This window comes from Chenopodium album, chromosome 9 (genome assembly GCF_948465745.1).
Source record: "Chenopodium album chromosome 9, dcCheAlbu1.1, whole genome shotgun sequence".
NCBI lineage: Eukaryota > Viridiplantae > Streptophyta > Magnoliopsida > Caryophyllales > Amaranthaceae > Chenopodium > Chenopodium album.
In genome coordinates, this window is record NC_137842.1 from 31,969,636 (window position 1) to 31,979,053 (window position 9,418).

General features: G+C 39.6%; 1 non-coding gene across 1 annotated transcript; it reads right to left on the reverse strand.

Annotated features, from left to right (window-relative positions):
- Positions 1 to 3,466: 3,466 nt before the first annotated feature.
- On the reverse strand, positions 3,467 to 3,574 carry LOC145561087 (small nucleolar RNA R71). Its single transcript, XR_014093670.1, has one exon. It is a non-coding gene; the product is annotated as a small nucleolar RNA R71 (small nucleolar RNA).
- Between the last annotated feature and the right edge of the window lie 5,844 nt (positions 3,575 to 9,418).

Sequence of the window (9,418 nt, forward strand, 5' to 3'; positions counted from 1 at the left end):
AGGCTGAGAAAATAAAATATGAGGTTGAATCCATCTAAGTGTGCTTTTGGAGTCACCTCATGCATGCTTTTGGGTTATGTCGTAAGCTCTAGAAGAATAGAGATAGACCCAACCAAGATCAAGGAAATCATGTCAATGCCACCGCCCAAAACAGAGAAACAAATTAGAGGATTTATTGGCCGGTTGCAATACATAAGCAGGTTCATATCAAAATTTACAACAATATGTGAACCAATCTTCAAAAATATAAAAAGAATGTGCTAGTGATGTGGGATGACGAGTGTCAAAAATCCTTTGAGAAGATCAAAGCCTATCTCGCAAATCCTCCCGTATTAGCACCAGCACTTCCGGGAATACCTCTTAGGTTGTACTTAATAGTGACCAAAGAGACAATGGGAGCCATGCTAGCATAAGAAGTAGATGGCAAAGAAAATGCGATCTACTATCTAAGCAAAAAGATGTTCGAGTATGAAGTACGTTATACACCACTTGAGAAATTGTGCCTCGCATTGGTGTGGGCCACAACCAAGTTAAGACATTACATGCTCGTGCATACAGTATTTGTAGTTTCCCGATTAGATCCAATCAAGTATTTATTCGAGAAATCTACACTCAATGGGCGCATATCAAGATGGATAGTCAACTTAGCCCAATTCGATGTAAGGTTCATGCCATAAAAATCTATCAAAGGATCAGTGGTTTTGGATTTTCTAGCAGACTTTCCAATTGAAGATTCGACGCCAATACACGACAATGAATTTCCAGACGAAGACTTGATGGTTACCGAGAACGATACTTGGACCTTGTACTTCGATTGAGCCTCAAACCAAAAGGGTTGTGCCGTTGGAGTATTACTAGTATCGCCTAAATAAGAGCATGTTCCAATCTCCATAAAGCTTGATTTCGACGTTACCAACAACGCTGCTGAATACAAAGCATGTGTGGTAGGCCTCGAAACAACTCTGGCATTGGGAGTGAAAAAGCTACAAATATTCAGAGACTCTTCATTGATCATTAATCAAATCTCTAAAAGATGGAAAGTAAGGAGCAAAATCCTAGCCTATTATCTGGAAACTCTCACTAATTAATTAGCGACAGTGGAATATGCATATCTACCTAGAGAAGAAAATCAATTTGATGATGCCTTGGCAAGACTAGCCTCAATGGTTAGGATTCCTATGGAAATCGAGCAAATGCCTCTAACTATAGAAAAAAGGCATAAACCGGCCTACATTTAATCTATAGAAGATGATGAAGTGATCCAAGATAAAGAAGAAGAAGAAGACGAACCGTGGTATACTAATATACTCAACTATGTCACCAAAGGAGAATACCCTCACCATGCTGACAAAAGAGAAAAACAAGCGTTAAGACTCTTGGCTTCCTAATACGTACTCATAGACAAAGAGTTACACAAAAGGGTACCTAAGGGTCGAGCTCTCTTATGTGTAGGAAAAAAGAATGCTCAAAGAGCAATGAGGATAGTCCATGAAGAAATTTGCGGAACTCACGTAAATGGCAAAACGCTAGTCCAAAAGATAATGCGAGAAGGGCGCGCAGGTTTACTCTACGGACGACTTGATTTCCCAGTACCCTCGAAGTTGCGGCCGCGAACTATGCTGTGAGGGCGCACACTTCTACTGCCGCGGGCGCGCACCGCTGGGTTTCTGATTTCTTTGCGCCTTGTTGCCCAAGTTTCTTTCTTTTAGGGGAGCCACATATATATAGATGGGACTCTTTGTAATAGAGGACACTTAGTACTAGTTCCATAGAATATTAGCCTAATCTAGAGAGAGAAAGTAGATTGTTATTCAAGCATCCTTTATTATATTCATATTTGCTCAAGTTTTAATCTTCAATCAATCAAGCAAGAATCCAAGTTTTCATCTTTCATTAAATCTTTCTTTCGTAATCTCTTCTCCTTTCCTTTAGTATTATTTATTTGTTTTATTTTTGCTTATTTTTGTTAATCTTATTAGTTCATCTAGTTGTTATTGATTTCATTGATTTTAATCATGTTTTGTTTTGAGTTTCTTGAGTTTATTTCTAGTTTTGATATTATGTTTAATCTCCCTTCTCTACGATAAACTTTTAGCTAGGGGAAGGGGGTGGAAGATATGAGTTGATATTGGATGAATGATGATGGTTGGATTGAACTTATGCCATAAATAGATGAAAGACATGATTTTTAATTGCTTGAGATTATTGTTGCACTCTATTTGATGTTTTCTACTTTAAATACATGAAAGTGATTTGAACTAGATTAAGATCATCTCTATTTTAATGATTGCATGAGAATGAGTTATTAAAGTGGAGTTTTTATGGATTGTGCTTCTTTATTCTCTTGATTTGATTGTAACTAATAGGATGCATGAGAATGATCCTTATTAGTGTAGACCTCTTTCATTGATTTGCCTAGACTATTGCATGAGAGTGAATTGTTTAGGTAGAATCTTGTGTTCTTTGGCATGTGTTTCATGATAATCACCAATATTTCCCTCTTTCTAATCATATTGGACACCCCCGTATCCCTAGCGTCATTCTCCCTTGATTTTAACCATCATTTTCTTGCCTATTTGTAGTTTTAGTGTTCTTACTCAACAAAACCAACAAAACCAATTCCCTTTTTACTCTTGCATTAGTGATTATTGATGTTGAATTAGTGTGCTTCCCTAGTGGTTCGACCCTTTACTTGCCACTAACTAGTTTAGTGTAGGTTTAGGTATTATAAATGATTAATTTGATTAGGGTAGTAGCTTAACGACCTATCTAACCCTCGATCAAATTTTGGTGCCATTGCAGGGGAGGCGGCTTCTTTAGCGTCTATTATAGCTTTTGTTAGAGTCATTTTTACTTTCTTTTCTTTTTGTTTTTTTTGTTTTATCATCCTTGTCATTACTAATTGTTTGCTTAGCTTTGGTGAATGCTTAGGAGGTCTCAAGGAGCACCCTCACATCAAATTGACCACGAGATCAACCGAACCTTCAGACAAGTCCTTAAGCTTTATCAAGACAAGGGAAGTAGTTTTGGTGATATAGTTGATAGTGAGAGTGATACCTACTCTTCAAGTTCACCAAGCGGATCAATGGCGGGACAAGAGAATGATGTTTTGTTTCTTTAGTTAGGAAATCCAGAGGATTATGAGCTCACGGGAGGGATTTTGCTACCCGTCATGGAAACCAACTTCTCAATCCATCCACAATATACTAGAATGGTCCAATCTAAGCAATTTTCCGGAAGTGCAAGGGAGGACCCTATTGAACATTTGGACCGATTTCTTGAATTGTGCGCAATGATGCAAACCAATGAAGTGAGTCAAGACTACATTCGTATTCACCTTTTCCGGCAATCTCTCACCGGACGAGCAAAGAAATGGCTAAAGCAAGTAAATCCTAACACTCTCACAACATGGAGGGAGGTGGTAAAGGCGTTCTTGAAGCAATTTATCTCCGAGGAGAAGACCACCGAAATGAGAAGGAAAATTGCATCATTTGAGCAAGATGCCGATCAAAGTCTTGGTGAAGCATGGGAGAGATTCAAAGAGTTGGTACAAGTGTGTCCCCACCATGAGTACAATCAAGGGTTGCTCATCGTTCAAGCGGTTTTTCTACGACGGATTTGAGCCCATGTCAAGAGCCAATTTGGATGTGGGGGCGGGTGGTCAATTAATCAAAATCCCTCAAAATCAATTTGAAGCCACAATAGAAGAGGTAGCAAAGAATTACTCTTGGGAGGGCCGAAGAAGAAATGCTCCAAAGAAAGGTGGTAATTACGAATTGGAGAAAGTTGATTAATTACAACATCAAATTGATCAACTAACAAAAGAGCTTTCCAAGTTGAACATGAGTGTGAATGCAAGTTCAAGCGGTGGAGCAACCTCCTCTCATGTTAAATATTTCACTTGTCAAAATTTTGGAGGAACGAACCATAATACATCTTATTGTGGAGGTTAAAGCCCCGAGCATGTAGCAACATACAAAACAAGGAAAGAAGGATTTAAAGGAAGCAGCAGTGGAGTAGCTTGGAGAAAACCACCACCCGGGTTTGTACCTCAACCTCAACAATGGAACCAACAAGCTCAACCTTCCTTCAACTCCAACCCTCAATATCAAAATCCACCTCCATATCAACCCCAAAACCCAAGAGGAAGCTACTCAAGGAACAACCAATACAACAATCAAACCCAAGCACCTCAAAGAAATTATCAAGAACAAGCACCTCAAGCGGAGCTAACTCAAACTAAACTCCTCTAAGACATGCATGTGCAAATGCAATCTTTTGGGCAACAAATTCAAGAGATAAGAGCTCATAACAAGATGGTTGATTCACAACTAGCTTAATTGGCCAAGAGAATTCCTTTGAATTCACGATCTACTCTACCCGGATAACCATAACCTAACCCATATCACAACCCAAAACCCGATACATGCAAGGCAATCACATTGAGGTCGGGAACTTCCTATGAAGGGCCAAATGAAGGGGATAATGAGGAAAAGAAGGGATGAGAAGAGAGTGTGAATGAAAACAAGGGAGGTGAGAAAGAAAAGGGTGATGAGATAGAAGGAGGTTCGAAGAAGAAGAAGCTTGATAATGAGAAGACAACTTCAATTCCTAGTGAGGCTAGGAATCTTGATGGCCCGATTCCTTTTCCCGGTCGGCTTGCAGAGAGTAAGTTTAATGACAAGTTTGAAAATTTTCTTAGTGTCATGAAGAATTTGCATATCAACCTCCCTTTTCATGAAGTTGTGACACAAATGCCATCTTACTCCAAGTTCCTCAAAGATATTCTCACCAACAAGAGGAAGCTCAATGATGAGCTTATCACCCTTCCACATCAAGTGAGTGCTCTTGTCCAACATAAGATGCCCAAGAAGGAAAAAGACCCGGGAAGTTTCACTTTGCCAGTGAAAATTGGAAACATGGAAGCTAGGGGAGCCTTAGCCGATCTTGGAGCAAGTGTTAGTTTAATCCCTCTATCCATTGCTCAAAAACACAATATAGAGATGATCCCTACAAGTAAGATAACTCAATTAGCCGATCGGTCGGTGAAATTACCTTGTGGAGAGCTTGAGGTTGTTCCAATTCAAGTGGGACATATCTACGTGCCTTGTGACTTTGTAGTGATGGATATGGAGGAAGATGTTAACACTCCTTTGATTTTTGGACGTGAAGCTCTTAAAACTTTGGGGGCAGTCATCCATTGTAAGAACAACACCATCACATGTGAGGTGGGCGATGAGAAGATTGTCTTTGAGTTTTCTAAGTTTCTCAAGACCCCCATGGTAGAAAAATGTTATAGAGTTGATGTTGTAAATGAGGAGCTAGATCGCTTGGAAGGGTTGTGATGAGGCCTTAATATCCAATGATAGAAGCTCTTACATGCAAAGAAGAGTTCCACTCTTAAGATTCTAAGGAGTTTGTCATGGAAATGGAGGAATCCTCAAAGAAGGAGGATGAACAACAAGTTGAGATCGAGCTTGAGTCCAAGGAGGAGAAATTGGAGGAGAGTTGTAAGCCTCCTCCCAAGGTAGAACTCAAGCCCCTTCTCCCTTCTTTGAAATATGCTTTTCTTGATAAGGAGGAAAAATACCTTATTATTGTCAATGCTACCCTAGATGGTCTTAATTTGGAAAAACTTCTTGATGTTTTGAGAAAATATAAGGATGTGATAGGGTATAGCATTGATGATATCAAAGGTATTAGCCCTTCTTTATGCATGCATCGTATTCATCTTTAAGATGATCATTCCACCTGCATTGAACCTCAAAGAAGGTTGAACCCCAACCTTCAAGAGGTTGTGAAGAAAGAAATTTTGAAACTACGTGAGGCGGGCATCATCTATGTTATCTCCGATAGAAAATGGGTTAGGCCGGTTCATGTAGTTCCAAAGAAAGGTGGAATGACCATAAACAAGGATGAAAAGGGAGAGGAAATCTCCACTCGGACGGTTACCTGGTGGAGAATGTGCATAGATTATAGGAGATTGAACAAAAACACCAAGAAAGATCATTTTCCTCTCCCTTTCATGGACCAAATGTTTGAAAGGCTTTCTAACCATGCTTTTTTTTTTTCTTGGATGGGTACTCCGGATTTTTCAAATTCCCTAACCATCCAAGTGACCAAGAGAAAACTAATTTCACATGTCCATATGGGACATTTGCATACCGAAGAATGCCATTCGGATTATGCAATGCTCCCTCTACTTTTCAAAGATGCATGACTTCCATTTTCTCTGAGATGCTTGAAAAAGAAATTGAAGTTTTCATGGATGATTTTAGTGTTGGTGGCTCGTCTTTTGACACTTGTCTTTTTAACCTTGAAAAAGTTTTGAAAAGGTGTCAAGAGACGAGTTTGGTTTTTAACTGGGAAAAGTGCCATTTTATGGTCGAGGAGGGCATTGTCCTCGGCCATAAGATTTTAAAAAATGGCATTGAGGTTGATCCGGCCAAAGTTTCGGTGATTGAAAATTTGCCCCTCCTACTTCAGTCACGGGGGTACGAGCTTTTCTTAGGCATGCCGGTTTTTACCGGAGGTTTATCAAAGATTTTTCATCAATCGCCAAACCTTTGATCGAATTACTCAAAAAGGAGGTTGTTTTTAGCTTCAATGAGGCATGCCTTGAGGCATTTCGTAAGCTCAAGGAAGCTCTCATCATTTATTCTCCCGTTATGCAAGCTCCGGATTGGAGCTTGCCTTTTGAGCTAATGTGCGATGCTAGTGACTTTGCAGTAGGTGTCGTTCTTGATCAAAAGAAAGAAGGAAAATCATGTGTCATCTACCATGCAAGTAGGACTCTCGATGAGGCTCAAAAGAATTATACAACAACGGATAAAGGTATGCTATCGGTAGTGTTTGCATTCGATAAGTTTTTGTCCTATCTTATATGCTCAAAAGTTATTGTGTACACGGATCACATCGTGGTGCGATATCTCACGACTAAGAAAGAAGCAAAGCCTCTCTTAATCCGTTGGGTTCTCTCTCTCCAAGACTTTCACATGGATTTGAGGGATAAAAAGGGAGCGGAGAACTATGTAGCGGATCATTTGTCTAGGCTACCTTTTGAGAACAAAGAGGATGTACCAATTAATGATGAGATAGGATTCGAGGCTCTCATGGATATGGTGTCAACTTCTAACCCTTAGTATGCAGATATAGCTAACTATCTTTCTTGTGGAGTCGTTCCCCCGGAGTTTTCTTCTCAACAAAAGAAGAAGTTTTTCAAGGAAGTGCGGAGGTACTTTTGGAACGACCCATACCTATTCAAGAAATGTTGAGATGGCCTTTTTACGAAAGTGTATTCCAGATCATGAAATTTAAGGTGTTCTTGAGCATTGCCACTCACTACCATGTGGAGGACATGGTGGTGTTGACAAAACAATGGAAAAAATCTCTCAATCTTTATTGTGGTGGCCGACATTGCATAAAGACGACCACAAATTCGTTGCACAATGTGATAGATGTCAAAGGAGCGGAGGCATTACCAAGAAGGACGAAATGCCCCAACAAAGTGTTTTAGAGGTTGAGCCATTTGATGTATGGGGAGTCGACTTTATTGGGCCTTTCGTTTCTTCTTGTGGAAATCTATATATCTTGGTAGCGGTTGATTATGTTACGAAATGGACTGAAGCCATACCCTCACCTACCAATGATCACAAGGTTGTGCTTAAGCTTCTAAAGAAGATCATTTTTCCTAGGTTTGGGGTTCAAAGGGTGCTAATTAGTGATGTAGGCTCCTATTTCGCCAAAAAGCAATTTGAAGCTCTTCTCAAGAGGTATGGCGTTATTCACAAGGTTGGATTACCTTACCACCCTCAAACTCAAGGACAAGTGGAAGTCTCGAATCGTGAAATCAAAAATCTTCTTGAAAGGATGGTGAACAAATAAAGGAAAGATTGTTCTCTCAAACTTCATGACACACTATGGGATCTTAGAACGTCGTACAAGACTTCAATCGGCATGACCCCCTATAGGTTTGTCTATGGAAAGGCTTGTCACTTTCCGGTTGAGTTAGAATACAAGGATTGGTGGGCCATTAAAGAGCTAAATATGGATTTATCGTTGGCGAGTGAGAAGAGATTGCTTAAGCTCAATGAACTTGAAGAGCTTAGAGATGATACTTATAAGAGCTCAAGGTTATATAAGGAGAAGACCAAAAAGTGGCATGACCAACATATTCGAAACAAGAAATTTAAGGTTGGAGACAAGGTTTTGCTTTTCAACTCAAGGCTTCGTTTGTTTCCGTGTAAACTCAAATCAAAGTGGTCGGGTGCTTTTGTGATATCAAAGACTACTCCTTATGGCTCGTTTGAGTAAGATGCGGATGGTAACAAGTTTATGGTTAATGGTCATCGTTTAAAGCATTAATTTTGCAAGGAAGAAGTTGGTATCATCGAATGTATAATGCTTGATCCTTTGGATCCCATGCCTCCCACTTGAAGAATTTTCCTCATGGTTAAGCTAGTGACCTCATAAAGAAGCGCATCTCGGGAGGCAACCCGAGTTTCTAACTCCTTTCTATATTTTTTTTTAAAAATTCTAATTTCACTTTCTTCTTTGAATTTGAATTTTATTTTTCCCCTTTTGTTTGATAGGTGTTTGGATGATGAAGGAGTAAAGGATTTTCTATATAGAAGATGAGAGGAGAAAGAAATTGAAGTTTGCTCTGCGCGACCCTGTGCGCGACTTCTGTGCGGGCGCGCAGCCTTGTCAGAACCCACACACTTTTATTCAAAATTGGAGATTCGAGACAGAAGGTTTGCGCGACCTCTGTGCGGGCGTGCAGGGAAAGGTGTGCGGGTGTGCAAGCACTGTCAGAACCCGCACACTTTTATTCAAAATTGGAGAATTGAGGCAGTGAGTCTGCGTGATCCCAGTGCGGGCGCGTAAGGCTGGGAAAGTCAGGTTTTAACCTCTTCTTCCCCATTTCGCCCTCATATTTTCACAACCCTTATTTCATGGTCTCTTCTCTCTCCTTACAAACTCAAACCCTAACCTTCCAATTTCACCCATTTCTCACAAATTCCATTGATTTTCATTCAAATCCATCAAAAAATTTCACTCTACTCACAAATTTACCCACTTTCTCTCTCCAAAATACCCAAAAATCCTCTATTTTCATGGTGTGCAAGCTTAGTTGAAGGTGATGTTCTTAGGGGTTCTTAGTGGTGTTCAAGCTTCTACTAAGTGGTATTACTCTAAATTTTGCTATTTTATTGCTTAGTTTCACTTGTTTATGCAAAATTTGTAGTTATTAAGCATGGATTAGCTTAAGTGAGTTTCATGTGATTTTGATTTTCTTTGCTAAAGATTTGTTGGTTGTTAGTGTGATATTTAGAATTTGGGACATTGTTTTTAACATTATTGATTTGGAAGCTGTTTTCATGAAATTAAGTTGAGCAATTTTGTGTTAGTATTGATG